This window comes from Aegilops tauschii, chromosome 4 (genome assembly GCF_002575655.3).
Source record: "Aegilops tauschii subsp. strangulata cultivar AL8/78 chromosome 4, Aet v6.0, whole genome shotgun sequence".
NCBI lineage: Eukaryota > Viridiplantae > Streptophyta > Magnoliopsida > Poales > Poaceae > Aegilops > Aegilops tauschii.
Genome location: NC_053038.3, coordinates 59,204,934 through 59,220,352, shown reverse-complemented (window position 1 = coordinate 59,220,352; position 15,419 = coordinate 59,204,934).

Below are 15,419 nucleotides of genomic sequence, written 5' to 3'. Positions count from 1 at the left end.
TGAACAGGAACAAATCCTACGCAAGTGCCACTCCGAGCCTTATGGAGGACACCATGCTGGGGATAGAACTGCACATAAGGTATTGCAATCCAGTTTCTATTGGCCCACTCTCTTTAAGGATGCTCGTAAGTTTGTCTTGTCATGTGATGAATGCCAAAGGATTGGTAATATTGGTAGACGTCAGGAAATGCCTATGAATTATTCACTTGTTATTGAACCATTTGATGTTTGGGGCTTTGATTATATGGGACTTTTCCCTTCCTCTAATGGGTATACACATATTTTAGTTGTTGTTGATTACGTTACTAAGTGGGTAGAGGCTATTCCTACTAGTAGTGTTGATCATAACACTTCTATTAAGATGCTTAAAGAAGTTATTTTTCCGAGGTTTGGAGTCCCTAGATATTTAATGACTGATGGTGGTTCACATTTTATTCATGGTGCTTTCCATAAAATGCTTGCTAAGTATGATGTCAACCATAGAATTGCATCTCCATATCATCCTCAGTCCAGTGGTCAAGTAGAATTGAGCAATAGAGAGATTAAATTAATTTTCCAAAAGACTATTAATAGATCTAGAAAGAATTGGTCTAAGAAACTTGATGATGCATTGTGGGCTTATAGAACTGCTTATAAGAATCCTATGGGTATGTCTCCATATAAAATGGTTTATGGAAAAGCATGTCACTTACCTCTTGAACTAGAACATAAGGCATATTGGGCTATTAAAGAGATCAATTATGATTTCAAACTTGCCAGTGAGAAGAGGTTATTTGACATTAGCTCACTTGATGAATGGAGAACCCAAGCCTATGAGAATGCCAAGTTGTTCAAAGAAAAAGTTATAGGATGGCATGATAAAAGGATACAAAAGCGTGAGTTTAATGTAGGTGATCATGTTTTGCTATACAACACTCGTTTAAGATTTTTTGCAGGAAAGCTTCTCTCTAAATGGGAAGGTCCTTACATTATCGAGGAGGTCCATCATTCTGGTGCCATAAAAATCAACAATGCCGAAGGCAAAAATTCGAAGGTGGTAAACGGTCAAAGACTCAAACATTATATCTCAGGCACTCCCATAAATGTTGAGACCAATATAATTGATACTGTGACACCGGAGGAGTACATAAGGGACACTTTCCAGAACGTTTCAGACTCCGAAAAGGAATAGGTATGTGGCACGGTAAGTAAACCGACTCCAAAACGTTTCCAATGATAAATATTCTCCGTTTTGGAATATTTAAAAAATTAGGAAAATTAAAAGTAGTCCGAAAGACACACGAGGCCACCACAACGGTGGAGGGCGCGCCCTAACCCCCCCCCTGGGCGTGCCCCCGACCTTGTGGCCACTGTCGGTGTCAAAACCGGCGGATCTCGGGTAGGGGGTCCCGAACTGTGCGTCTAAGGTTGATGGTAACAGGAGACGGGGAACACGATGTTTACCCAGGTTCGGGCCCTCTCTATGGAGGTAATACCCTACTTCCTGCTTGATTGATCTTGATGAATATGAGTATTACAAGAGTTGATCTACCTCGAGATCGTAATGGCTAAAACCCTAAAATTCTAGCATGTATGACTATGATTATGATTATCGCCTCTACGGACTAAGCCCTCCAGTTTATATAGACACCGGAGGGGACTAGGGTTGTACAAAGTCGGTTACAGAGAAAGGAATCTTCATATCAGGGCGCCAAGCTTGCCTTCTACGCCAAGGAGAGTCCCATCCGGACACGGGAGAGAGTCTTCGGTCTTGTATCTTCACAGCCCATCAGTTCGACCCACGTACCATAGTCCAGACACCCGAGGACCCCTTAATCCCGGACTCCCTCGGTAGCCCCTGAACCAGGCTTCAATGACGAGGTGTCCGGCGCGCAGATTGTCTTCGGCATTGCAAGGAGGGTTCCTTCTCCGAATACTCCAACACAGTCTTCGAACACAACGAACGTGTCCGGCTCTGCAAAACAAGTACTCCCTCCGTCCGGGTTTATTAGGCCCTTTAGCAACTGAGCCATAGTATGTTTTTCTAAGGCCCCGCTAGATATACGTGTTTGCTTTTCTCGATCTCCTCCGCTAGACTTGCGCACGATTGGGCTGCCGTTTCGATTTAATTGTTGCATGCAGAAAAGCAGCATGCAACCAGCTGTAGGCAATAACTACCTAGCGCTGTACGTGTGCTGGTTGGTTGCATGCAGAAGTGGAGCGGGTAACCGGCTGTTGTGATGCTTTGGAATGACCGCGAATTAATCTAATTAGTTGTTGCTATGTTCGGATTTCACGGGTGGTTACCAATAGTATTCTTCCTTGGTCTTTCTGTTTTGGTCGGTAGGCCTAATAAACCCGGACGGAGGGAGTACCACACACCACCGTAGAGAGTATAATATTTCACGAGTCCAATCTGCTGACAACTTCTTGTAGCGTGATATCACGCCCCTACCTGGTTATTATTTCGAACCGTTTTTCGGCCTGCCGCTTCACATTTCAAGATGCGGTTTCTATTGGCATGTCTTGTCGCAGCAGAGATCGTGTCCCCTCATTACGGGATTCTCATCAATACGGGCATGGGTAATCCAACCGTGCCGTCTGCGCAGCCCTTGGGAACATGCGAGTTTTGAGGCGAGTGGGGAGGCGCTTGATATTCACTTCCTTTATAAGGAGATAAGGATTCCTTTCTTTCACCCATGCCTTCTCTCTCTCTGCCCTCCCATTCTCGAGCTCCAGCGCCCAAGTCCTCATCCTTTCCGCCTCAAGAAAGCACTCGACCATGTCCGGATCTAGAGCGCAAGGCAAGTGGATGGCCTCCTCCGTCAAGGAGAAGGACATCACCAAGCTTCGGGAGGCCGGGTACCTGGCCAAGGAAATCGCCCACCGGCTTCTGGCCAAGGGGCAAATCGTCCCTACCCCAAAGCCCAATGAGAGGGTGGTGTTCATCCCCCACTTCGTTCGCGGGCTAGGATTTCCTCTCCACCATTTCGTCCACGGACTCATGTTCTATTATGGGCTAGAGTTCCATGATCTAGCCCCAAACTCTTTCCTCAACATCTTGGCATTTATTGTTGTGTGCGAGGCCTTCCTCCGCATTCCACCCCACTTCGGACTATGGCTTAAGATCTTCAACGTGAAGCCGAAGGTGGTGGATGGCCAACACGCAGAGTGCGAAGGTGCCATGGTGAGCAAGATGCCCAACGTCACATGGCCCAAAGGTACCTTTGTGGAGACCGTCAAATGGTGGCAGCAACTATGGTTCTATGTCACAGAGCCCCGCGATGCCACCTAGGCCGCGGCTCCCGAATTCAAGTCCGGAGCCCCAATGCGGCTCACCTCATGGCTAGAGAAGGGCCTGAATTGGTCTTCGTCGGACGAGCTGATAGCGCTACAAACGCGCATCCAGAGCATGGTGGACAAAAACATCAAGCTCGTCAATGTGATCTAGGTGATGTTAGTTCGCCGGATCCTTCCATGCCAGAGCCGGACTTGCCATTTATGGGAATTCAATTCGGCCGAGCACCAGACCTTTCAACGGTTCTTCGGAACTACGCACGAAGACATCTGGAAGGTGCTCTTTAAGGGCAACGAGACGCGTCCGGAGACGACCGAGGACCGTGGGCACGCCCTGGCCCATCCCGCCAGTGCGGTAAGTCTTTCGCGTTTCAAGGTGTATCCTTTACTTGCTTATTTAGGGAAGATACCTAAACCTCACTATTTATTTTTTCAGGGCTGGACAAAGAAGGCGGAGCGGATTCGGTGTCCGGCTCCGCTGCCCGAGGAACTAGCCATCCCGCTCCTGACGAAGATGCTGGTCCCGGCGCCTTACCAGGCATCGGAGAAGAAGGCCAAGAAGAAGGCCAAGGGGGCCAGAAGTGGCCTCCGCCGCAAGGGCGCTTCGGACGTGATGTCTGAAGACACCGAGACTCACTCCTCCGCCGCCGAAGACGACGACGACGAGGAGGAAGAAAGCAACTCCCCCCTGAGGGGGGAAGGAAGAAGAGGGCGGCCTCCACAAATTTGGAGGCAGAGGCGTCCAAGAAAGGGAAGCTCTCCCGCACGGACAACTCCGCGTGGGACATCGATAGCAGCCCAGAGCTGGGCTCCCGAGATAAGCCCCGGGCTGAATCATGAGTGCTCAAAGACCCTGACACATTCATGTATTCAGCCTCTTTAGTTCATAGTTTTAACGTGTTGAATCATGCACTTGCAGTCCAGCCCGTTCCGACCTCGAGCGATCCTCATCTTCGGGGTATTCCCTGGACCCGAAGGTGATGGACAGCGGGTCCCTTCCGGCGGCCTCCTCTCCCAGGGCCATGGATGACACCGAGGTGTTGTCCCGAAGGATCCCAGGCCAGGGGGAGACGCAGGAGGCCTCCAGGGCGATGCCAGAGGGTGAAGCCTCGGCCGCCGAACACATGGGGAGCAAATCCCGTGGAGACTGGCGATGGGGGCCATATTCAATTCGGATCCCAGCCGAATACGGTCCGGGAGGCCTATGCGACTCCGGAACCCGGCAAGTAGCCTCCTTCGAAAGGGGGAGGTGCGCCTGTTCTGCCGGTGACCTTTGTCCAGCCAAAGGCGCCGGACACTCTAATGGAAGCGCTGCGAAGTGCTTCCATTGTTGAGGAACACCGTACCCTTATGGGTACGATGGTTGAGAGGATTCAGTCCACGAAGAGCGGACTGACCGAAGCCTGCACAAGCCTTATAAGAGGCTTTGAGGTAAGCAACACAATTATGTGAAAAGAATCTCACAGTATAGACAGTAGCCCCTGAGACTCTGTCCGGCGTTCGGAAAGAAAAGCCAGACAGAGGATCAAGCAATTTTCGCAGGAGACTAACCAAATATGGCTTATGTGAATAAGCAGGCGTCGCTGCTGGCGGCGACCTCTCATGCTGCCGAAGTCTCCGGGCTGAAGCAGAGTCTGGAGCGGGCCGAGGAAGAACTCGGCCGAGTGAAGAAGCAACTGGAGGACAAGCAAGGTATGTGATGACCTTGTGTATATCCGGAAAGGATGAATGACTTGTGCTGACCATAGTGCCATGATATTTGTAGGGGCGGCGACCGAGGTCGAGGCCCTTAAAAAGGCGCTGGCCGAAGCCGAGGAGAGAGCTGCCAAGGAACAAGCCGCCCGCGAAAAGCACGAGGCCAGGGTCGGTGAGGTCCAGCAAGAGCTCCAGGATGTCGTGAAGAAATTCGAGTCCTTAGAGCGCGATATTGCGGTTCAAGAGACCGAACTCGCCAAGGCTCGCCAAAGCGCACAAGATGCCCGGGTTGAAGCCCAGGGCGTTCTCCAGGAGATTCAAGAGGCCAAGAAGATTGTGGCGGGTAAGGCCTTCATTATGCAGAGCAAATATGTGACAAAGAAGTACCTCTTACTAACCCGGATTTGGAGTTCTCCAGGAGCGTTTGTGGATTTGTCGCGCAGTGTTTCTGACGCTGCGGAATTCTTTCGAGCCGAAGAGGGGAGCTCAACGGAGAAGTTGTTCTGGTCGCAATACCTTGCGGCAGAACATCCGGTGCCCTTTAGCGACCAGCTAAAACAGCTGGTCGATTTGCATAGGGTGGCCGAACTAACCATGAAGGATTTAATAATCCGGCTGTGGCCTGCAGAAGCTATACCCAGCAGCTACTTCGGGCTCGTGAAGCGGCTGGTCAATGCATGCCCCCGTCTTGATGTTATCAAGCGATCGGTGTCGGTGTCAAAACCGGCGGATCTCGGGTAGGGGATCTCGAACTGTGCGTCTAGGATCGATGGTAACAGGAGACAGGGGACACGATGTTTACCCAGGTTCGGGCCCTCTCTATGGAGGTAATCCCCTACTTCCTGCTTGATTGATCTTGATGAATATGAGTATTACAAGAGTTGATCTACCACGAGATCGTAATGGCTAAACCCTAAAAGCCTAGCCTATGAATATGGTAATGAATGTGTCCTATCCGAACTATGTTCTCCGGTTTATATAGACACCGGAGAGATCTAGGGTTACATGGGGTCGGTTACATGAGAAGGAATCTTCGCAGCTGGCCACCTAGCTTGCCTTCCACGCCAAGGAGAGTCCAATCCGGACACGAGTATGGTCTTTGGTCTTCATGTCTTTACAGCCCATCAGTCCGGCCCATGGATAACAGACCGGACGCCCGAGGACCCCTTAGTCCAGGACTCCCTTAGTAGCCCCTAAACCTGGCTTCAATGACGAGGAGTCCGGCGCGCAGATTGTCTTCGGCATTGCAAGGCGGGTCCCTTTTTTCCAAACTCCAAGATAGTCTTCGGACGTGATGGTTGTATCCGGACCTGTCATACACCACACACAACCGCAGAGAATATAATATTTGCACGGATCTAATCTGTTGACAGTTTCTTTACAACACGGCATTGCGTCTGTCCGGTTATAATTTCGAACCGTTTTTCTTCTGCCATCCCACGTCTCGAGACGTGGTTGCTATTGGCATGTCTTGTCGAAGCAGAGATCGTGTCCCCTTATTGCGGGATTCTCATTAATGCGGGCATGGGCAACCCAACCGTGCCATTTGCACAGTCCTTGGGAATAGGCGAATCTTAAGGCGAGCAAGGAGGCGTTTAATGTTTGCTGCCTTTATAAGAGGATAAGGATCCCCTCTTCCTCTTCTCACGCTTTCTCTCTGTCTCCGCCTTCCCGATCTCGAGCTCCAGCGCCCAAGTTCTCATCTCCTTTCCACTCAAGCAACCATGTCCGGATCCGGTGGTCAGGGCAAGTGGATGGTCTCCTCCATCAAGGAGTAGGACATTACTAAGCTCTGAGCGGCCGGATATCTGGCGAAGGGAATAGCCCACCGCTTGCCGGCCGAGGGACAAATGGTCCCAACGCCAGAGCTCGACGAGAGGGTAGTATTCCTTCCTCATTTCTTCCGCGGGCTGGGGTTCCCACTCCACCCTTTCGTCCGCGGGCTGATGTATTATTACGGGATAGATTTCCATGATCTTTCCCCGAATTCCTTCCTCAACATCTCGGCATTTATCGTCGTGTGCGAGGCCTTCCTCCGCATCCATCCCCACTTTGAGCTGTGGCTCAAAGTCTTCAACGTGAAGCCGAAGGTGGTGGACGGCCAGCACACGGAGTGCGGGGGAGCCATGGTGAGCAAGCTATCCAACGTCTCCTGGCCCAAAGGTACTTTTGTGGAGACAGTAAAGGAATGGCAGAAGCAGTGGTTCTACATCACAGAACCTCGCGGCACCACCTGGGCCGCGGCTGCCGAATTCCGCTCCGGCGCTCCCATGCGACTCACCTCCTGGGTCGAGAAGAGTCCGGACTGGTGTTCACCTGACGAGATGATAGCGCTGCAGACGCGCGTTCAAAGTATGGTGACCAAGAACGTCAAGCTCGTTGACATCATCCAGGTGATGCTGGTCCGCCGGATCCTTCGATGCCAGCACCGCAGCCGCCCTTTGTGGGAGTTCAATTCGAAGAAGCACCAGATCTTGGTGAGGCTCTTCGAGACTACTCATGAAGGTGCCTGGAAGTTGCTTTTCAAGGGCAGCGAGAACCACCGGCCACGGATTCAGACCGTGGCCACGATTGTACACACCCCGCCAGCAAGGTATGTTATTTCTGACGTTTCCCCAACCTCATTGTTTCGAGGGTGGCGTCTGAGTTTTTATTATGGTCCCTATAGGACTGGGTGGAGAGGGCGAAGCGGATCCAATGTCCGGCTCCGCTACCCGAAGAACCGGTCATCCCGTGCCTAGCGGAGATGCTGGTGCCGGCGCCATACAAGGCGCCGGAGAAGAAGGCCAAGAAGAAGGCCAAGGGGGCCAAGAGTGGCCCCCGTCGCAAGGGCACTTCGGACGCGACGTCCGAAGACGAGGCCCATTCCTCCGTTCCTGAGGACAACGACGAGGAGGAGGAGGAGGAGGAGGAAAACAACCCTCCTCCCGAGGAGAAGAAGAAGAAGAGGGCGGCCTCGGCACATCCGGAGGCGAAAGCGCCCAAAAAGGGGAAGGGCACCCCAGCGGTCAACACCGCGTGAGACGTTGACAGTAGTCCGGAACGGCGCCCCCGCACTAAGCCCCAGGCCACATCGTAAGTGACAGGGCTCGCTCATGCGCACATCCAACCCTTTCTCTCCATTATCTTGATATGGTTAATTGTACTATTGCAGTCCGGCCCGCAACCTAATCCAGCGATCCTCGTCTGGAGGTTCGTTGGCTCCGTCGGAGATGGCGAGCCAGTCGCCATCGCCTGCTTACTCTCCTGGGGCCGGGGACGACACCGAAGTGTTGTCCTGGAGGGCCGATCCGAACCGGGGAGGAGCCCAGGAGGCTGTCGGGGAGGCGCCACGAGGCGAAGCCTCCACTGCCAGACACATGGAGGAGACGATCCCCATGAAAACTGGCGAAGAGGGCCGCATCCAGTTTGGCCCTCAGCCGAATACGATTCCGGAGACCCATATGGCTTCGGAATCGGGAGCGCAGCCCCCTTTGAAGGAGGGGGGTGCGCCGCTTCTGCCGGTGGTCCCTGTCCATCCAGGGGCGCCGGACAACCTGATGGAGGCGCCGCGAGGCGCCTCCGTTATGGAAGAGCACCGCGTCCTTATGGGCGCGGTGATTGAGAAGGTTCAGTCCGCCAAGAGTGGACTGAACGAGGCCTGCAGCAACCTGTTAACAGGTTTCGAGGTAAGTGACATAGAAAGAGGGAAAAAAACCAGTAGTCAGTAGCCCCTGAGACACTGTCCGGCGAGAAGAACCAGATAGAGGATCTATTGTAGGAGACTAACATAGTATGTATGCATAAGCAGGCGTCGCTGTTGGCCGCAACCTCGCATGTTGCCGAAGTCTCTGAATTGAGGCAGAGGCTGGAGCGAACCGAGAACGAGCTCGGCGAGGTTAGGGTTTGGCTCCAGGAGAAGCAAGGTGAATAACGACTCGCTGTATGTTCGGAAAGCGTAAGCGATGTGTATTGAATGTAGTGTCGTAATATGTGCAGGAGCCGCGACCGAGGTCGAGGCCCTGAGGAAGGCCCTGGGCGAGGTTGAGGAGAAAGCTGTCCAGCAGCAAGCCGCCCGTAAGAAGCTCGAGGCCCGGGTGAAGGAAATTCAGCAGGAGCTCCAGGATGCGGTGAAAAAATGTGAGACCTTGGAGAATGATGCGTCGGCTCAAGAGGCCGAGCTCACCAAGGCTCGTCAGAGCGCGGAGACCGCACGGAATGAGGCCCAGGCCGCCCACCAGGAGATCCAAGAGGCCAAGAAGATCACAACGGGTAAGGCATTTAAGATGCAAAGCAAGTATGCGGAGAAGCAATATCTTTTACTAACCCGGGTTCGGAGTTCCCCAGGGGCTTTTGCAGATCTACCACGCAGCGTATCAGACGCTGCAGAGTTCTACCGAGCCGAAGGAGGAGGTTCTACGGAGAAGCTATTCTAGTCACAGTACGCGACGCCAGAACATCCCGTGTCCTTCACCGATCAGCTGAAGCAGCTGGTGGAGCTGCACAGGGTGGCCGAACTAGCCATGAAGGATTTGACAATCCGGCTATGGCCAACCGAAGCTATGCCCAGCAGCTACTTCAGACTCGTGAGGCATCTGGTGGAGGCCAGTCCGCGGCTGGACGTCATCAAGCGCTCCGCCTGTATTGAAGGTGCTCGTATGGCTTTCACTCGCTGCAAGATGTGGTGGGCGAAGATGAACGCTATTGAGGTTGCCAGCGGGCCGCCGGAGGGCAAGGGGCACCGCACACCCGAGCGATATTTCGCGGACGTCGTAGAGGGATCTTGACTTGTGGCGGCGCAATGTTCGCAAGACATTGTATTTGAATAAATGTATTCTTGTTGCCTTTGCCTTGTATTATGGAAACAAAGTCAGTGTTTGTAAAATAATTTTATTATGCTTTAAATTGTTTCCTCCTGTGCGGCCGTGTTATTTGTAATCTGAGGGTTGGACAGTCATCGGCTTCTGCCCTCACGTAGGTAGTACGGAGGTGTTCGGGATGGATTCTGAACAATCTTGATCCAATTATATAGTCCTTTGGAGGAGTTGTTTAGCGCAACAAACAAGGCAATCAGACTGTACGGCTTGAACGCCCTCACTTAGCCATAGGAGTTTTATAATTAAGCAAGTGTGCAGCCCCTGGTCCAAGCCAGGGTGCTATCAGCATCTGATCGGGAAGTGCCGATCCTTTGCATGACGCGGAAAAAATCTCCAACGATTTTGTAACCCTCGAACAGCTGACCGGCTCTCGCCGTATCATGACAGTCAGTTTTCGGCTTTCTCTACTGAGGTGCTCATCCGGTCACGGCCAGGGCACAATCGCAGTAGTTCTCCCTTTACTACCCTAGCCGATAGAGCGGTACGTAGGGTAGCAAGCACAGGAGTCGGGCAACCCAACTATTGACCAAAGACATGATTCGGAGCCAATGCATATAATGCTAAATTCGGGGTGCCGAACTTATATATAAGAAGTGTTCGGACTTTGCTGCCGTATTGTGGGGCGACAAGTAGCCCCTGGCGAATATGAAACGTACAGAAGAGTATCGATGCAGCAGGTAAGCAGATCGAAATAAAACGAAGTAAGAAGCGGAAACCACAGAAACTGGGCCACGAACCATTCTTATTATAACTGGATGGATACGTCAAGGCGTATCTTGTACATATGGTGCGAGAAGTATCCGGGCTATTTAACATGCCGGGATCAGTAGGGCGTAGCATGCAGGTCCTGAGAAATAAGTTTGAATATCGTTAAGAAGAACGTATAAAGGTTACCCTACACAGCTGTGCTGCTTGTCTCCGTTGTATGCCAATCCTTCTAAAGGACTTGCGATTAGGCCCGCGGAAAAAGGAACCTGAAACAAGAAAAAGGTAAAAGTATGTGTGTCCGGGATCTGTCTGGCCGGACTGTAGACCCCGGGCTATCTTGTGCCTCCGTCGATGTCCATGGAATTTTGAGTGCGTAATTGTGTACGCGTGGTATGAATGCCACTACCTCATTGGGACTGGGACGGAGGCCGGATTGCTAGTCGAGCTCTTGACGAGCCACGTCGTCCTGTTGTAGTGTAGTCCGGGACCTCTTAATGATGTCCGAGGGCTCGGCAGCCGTACTATGGTGCTGCTTGAGAAGGCCGCTTTGTACTTCTGCTTCTAGGGCGGCGGTGTGCTCCTCTGTTTGGAGGGAGCATTCCGTATTGCCATTGACTGTTATGACGCCGCATGGGCCGGGCATCTTGAGCTTGAGATAAGCGTAGTGTGGCACTGCGTTGAATCTAGCAAACGCGGTTCGTCCGAGCAGTGCGTGATAGCCGCTGCGGAAGGGGACGATATCGAAGATTAACTCTTCGCTTCGGAAGTTGTTTGGAGAGCCAAAGACCACTTCCAGCGTGATTGAGCCCGTACAGCGGGCCTCTACACCTGGTATGACTCCTTTAAAGGTAGTCTTTGTTGGTTTGATTCGCGAGGGGTTAATGCCCATCTTCCGCACTGTGTCCTGATAAAGCAGGTTGAGGCTGCTACCACCGTCCATCAGGACTCGTGTTAGGTGAAACCCGTCAATAATTGGGACGAGGACTAGTGCGGCTGAACCGCCATGGTGGATACTTGTTGGGTGATCCCGGCGATCGAAGGTGATCGGGAATGATGACCACAGATTGAATTTTGGGGCGACTGGCTCTACCGCGTAGACGTCCCTAAGTGCTCGCTTACGCTCCCTTTTGGGGATGTGCGTGGCGTATATCATGTTCACCGTTTTGACTTGAGGGGGAAATTTCTTCTGCCCCCAGTGTTCGGCTGCCGGGGCTCTTGATACGTCTCCAACGTATCTATAATTTATGAAGTATTCATGCTATTATATTATCCATCTTGGATGTTTAATGGGCTTTATTATACACTTTTATATTATTTTTGGGACTAACTTATTAACCCAGAACCCAGTGCCAGTTTCTATTTTTCTCCTTGTTTCAGTGTTTCGCAGAAAAGGAATATCAAACGGAGTCCAAACGGAATGAAACATTCGGGAGAGTTATTTTTGGAACGGAAGCAATCCAGGGGACTTAGAGTGCACGTAAGGGAAGCAACGAGGAAGGCACGAGGCAGGGGGGCGCGCCCACCCCCCTGGGCGCGCCCACCCCCCTGGGCGCGCCATCCACCCTCGTGGGCCCCTCGTTGCTCCCCTGGCCGACTTCTTTCGCCTATATATATCCATATACCCTAAAAACTTCGGGGAACATAATAGATCGGGAGTTCCGCCGCCGCAAGCCTCTGTAGCCACCAAAAACCAATCGGGACCCTGTTTCGGCACCCTGCCGGAGGGGGGATCCCTCACCGGTGGCCATCTTCATCATCCCGGCGCTCTCCATTACGAGGAGGGAGTAGTCCACCCTCGGGGCTGAGGGTATGTACCAGTAGCTATGTGTTTGATCTCTCTCTCTCTCGTGTTCTTGATTCGGCACAATCTTGATGTATCGCGAGCTTTGCTATTATAGTTGGATCTTATGATGTTTCTCCCCCTCTACTCTCTTGTAATGGATTGAGTTTTCCCTTTGAAGTTATCTTATCGGATTGAGTCTTTAAGGATTTGAGAATACTTGATGTATGTCTGGCATGTGCTTATCTGTGGTGACAATGGGATATTCACGTGATCTACTTGATGTATGTTTTGGTGATCAACTTGCAGGTTCCATGACCTTGTGAACTTATGCATAGGGGTTGGCACACGTTTTCATCTTGACTCACCTGTAGAGACTTTGGGGCACTCTTTGAAGTTCTTTGTGTTGGTTGAATAGATGAATCTGAGATTGTGTGATGCATATCGTATAATCATACCCACGAATACTTGAGGTGACTTTGGAGTATCTAGGTGACATTAGGGTTTTGGTTGATTTGTGTCTTAAGGTGTTATTCTAGTACGAACTCTATGATAGATCGAACAGAAAGAATAGCTTCGTGTTATTTTACTACGGACTCTTGAATAGATCGATCAGAAAGAATAACTTTGAGGTGGTTTCGTACCCTACCATAATCTCTTCATTTGTTCTCCGCTATTAGTGACTTTGGAGTGACTCTTTGTTGCATGTTGAGGGATAGTTATATGATCCAGTTATGTTATTATTGTTAAGAGAACTTGCACTAGTGAAAGTATGAACCCTAGGCCTTGTTTCCTAGCATTGCAATACCGTTTGTGCTCACTTTTATCATTAGTTACCTTGCTGTTTTTATATTTTCAGATTACAAAATCCTATATCTACCATCCATATTGCACTTGTATCACCATCTCTTCGCCGAACTAGTGCACCTATACAATTTACCATTGTATTGGGTGTGTTGGGGACACAAGAGACTCTTTGTTATTTGGTTGCAGGGTTGCTTGAGAGAGACCATCTTCATCCTACGCCTCCCACGGATTGATAAACCTTAGGTCATCCACTTGAGGGAAATTTGCTACTGTCCTACAAACCTCTGCACTTGGAGGCCCAACAACGTCTACAAGAAGAAGGTTGTGTAGTAGACATCAGCTCTTCGTCCTCGTCCTCACTTTGTGATCCCTTTTCCTTGTTTTCGGCATTTAACTTGCCAGCCTGCTTGAAAACCCAACAATCTCTGTCGGTATGATTAGCTTGCTTATCCGGGGTGCCGTGTATCTGGGACGGACGGTCTAGTATGCGGTCCGGGCTGGAAGGTCCTTCATTGTTCCTTTTGTAGGGCTTCTTCCGTTGGCCGGACTTGGAGCCAGTGAATCCGGCGTTGACCGTAGTGTCATCGGTGTTGTTGCCATTGCTTCGGTGTTTGTGTCTATTGCGCCGGAGCTTGCTAGTGCTATTCTTGGCCTCGGCGGGGCCTGTCTCGCTAGCTGTGTTGTTACTACGGGTCAGCCAACTGTCCTCTCCCATGCAAAAGCGGGTCATGAGTGTCGTGAGGGCTGCCATGGACTTCGGCTTTTCTTGGCCGAGGTGGCGTGCTAGCCATTCGTCACGGATGCTGTGTTTGAAGGCTGCCAAGGCCTCGGCATCCGGACAGTCAATGATCTGGTTCTTTTTGGTTAGGAACCTAGTCCAGAATTTTCTGGCTGATTCTCCAGGTTGTTGAACTATGTGGCTTAAGTCATCGGCGTCTGGTGGCCGGACATATGTTCCCTGGAAGTTGTCTAGGAAGGCTTCTTCCAAGTCCTCCCAGCTGTCGATAGAATTTTCAGGCAGGCTGTTAAGCCAGTGCTGGGCTGGCCCTTTGAGCTTTAGTGGGAGGTATTTAATGGCGTGGAGGTCATCTCCTCGAGCCATATGGATATGGAGAATGAAATCCTCGATCCATACTGCGGGATCGGTTGTGCCGTTGTATGATTCAATGTTGACAGGCTTGAACCCCTCGGGGAATTCGTGATCCAGTACTTCATCTGTGAAGCAGAGAGGGGGTGCGGCGCCTCTATATCGGGCCGCGTCGTGGCGTAGCTCTGACGGAGTCCGCCGGCGGTATTCGGCCCGGGCGTGGTTAGATTTATCACGTCCGAATAGGTAGCCGTCGTCGTGCCTCGAGGCACGCCCTCGCGATCCGTAAATCGATCTTGTATGTCCTGCTCTATCGTCCACGATCTGCCGGAGGTCGTACGTGTGACCCCGAACTCTTCCGTCTCTATTTTTACGAGGTGGTGGGGCAGGCTGCTGTTCGGCCTGAGTTGCCGCTTTATCCCGGCCACGGGGTGGCCGGTCGGCCGCCCTGTCCCTACCACGTGGTGGTCGTTCCGCATTACGCAACGGAGATGTATGCTCCGGTGCTTCCTCGTCGAATTGAGGTAGCAGTCTGCGTTTCGGGTAGCCCTTTGTTGGGCACCTGAGGCCGTATTCTTCGGCTGTCAGGACATCAGTCCACCTGTCGACGAGCAGATCTTGTTCAGCTTGAAGCTGCTGCTGTTTCTTTTTCAGGCTCCTTGCAGTGGCTATGAACTGAAGCTTAAAGCGCTCCTGCTCTAGAGGATCCTCAGGCACGATGAAGTCTTCGTTGCCGAGGCTTGTCTCCTCTTCGGAGGGTGGATGGTAGCTGTCGTCCTCCGAGTCATCTTCTGTGGCCTGTTCGTCAGGGTTGTCTTGCCTGTTGTCATGTTCCTCCTGTTCGGATGTAGCTCCGACAGGGTCTTCATTGTTTTCGGCGTCGCCTGGAGTACTATTCTCTCCGGTGCCGGTGTTTCCGTCCTTTGAGCGATGAGGCTTAGAACGGCGCTGGGGGCGTCGATGCTTGGACTGCGTCTCAGAGGTTTTATTCGCATCTGACTCTTCGTTGTCGTCGCCAGATCCTTTGGGTGTATCAACCATGTACACGTCGTACGAAGAGGTAGCCGTCCAACGTTCGGTGAATGGCGGGTCTTGGCCTTGCTCCATATCGGCATCGTCGTCCATACCATCGATGTCTTCGGAGCCATAGTCAAGCACGTCGGTTAAGTCATCGACAGTGGCTATGAAGTGGGAGGCGGGTTGGAAGCAA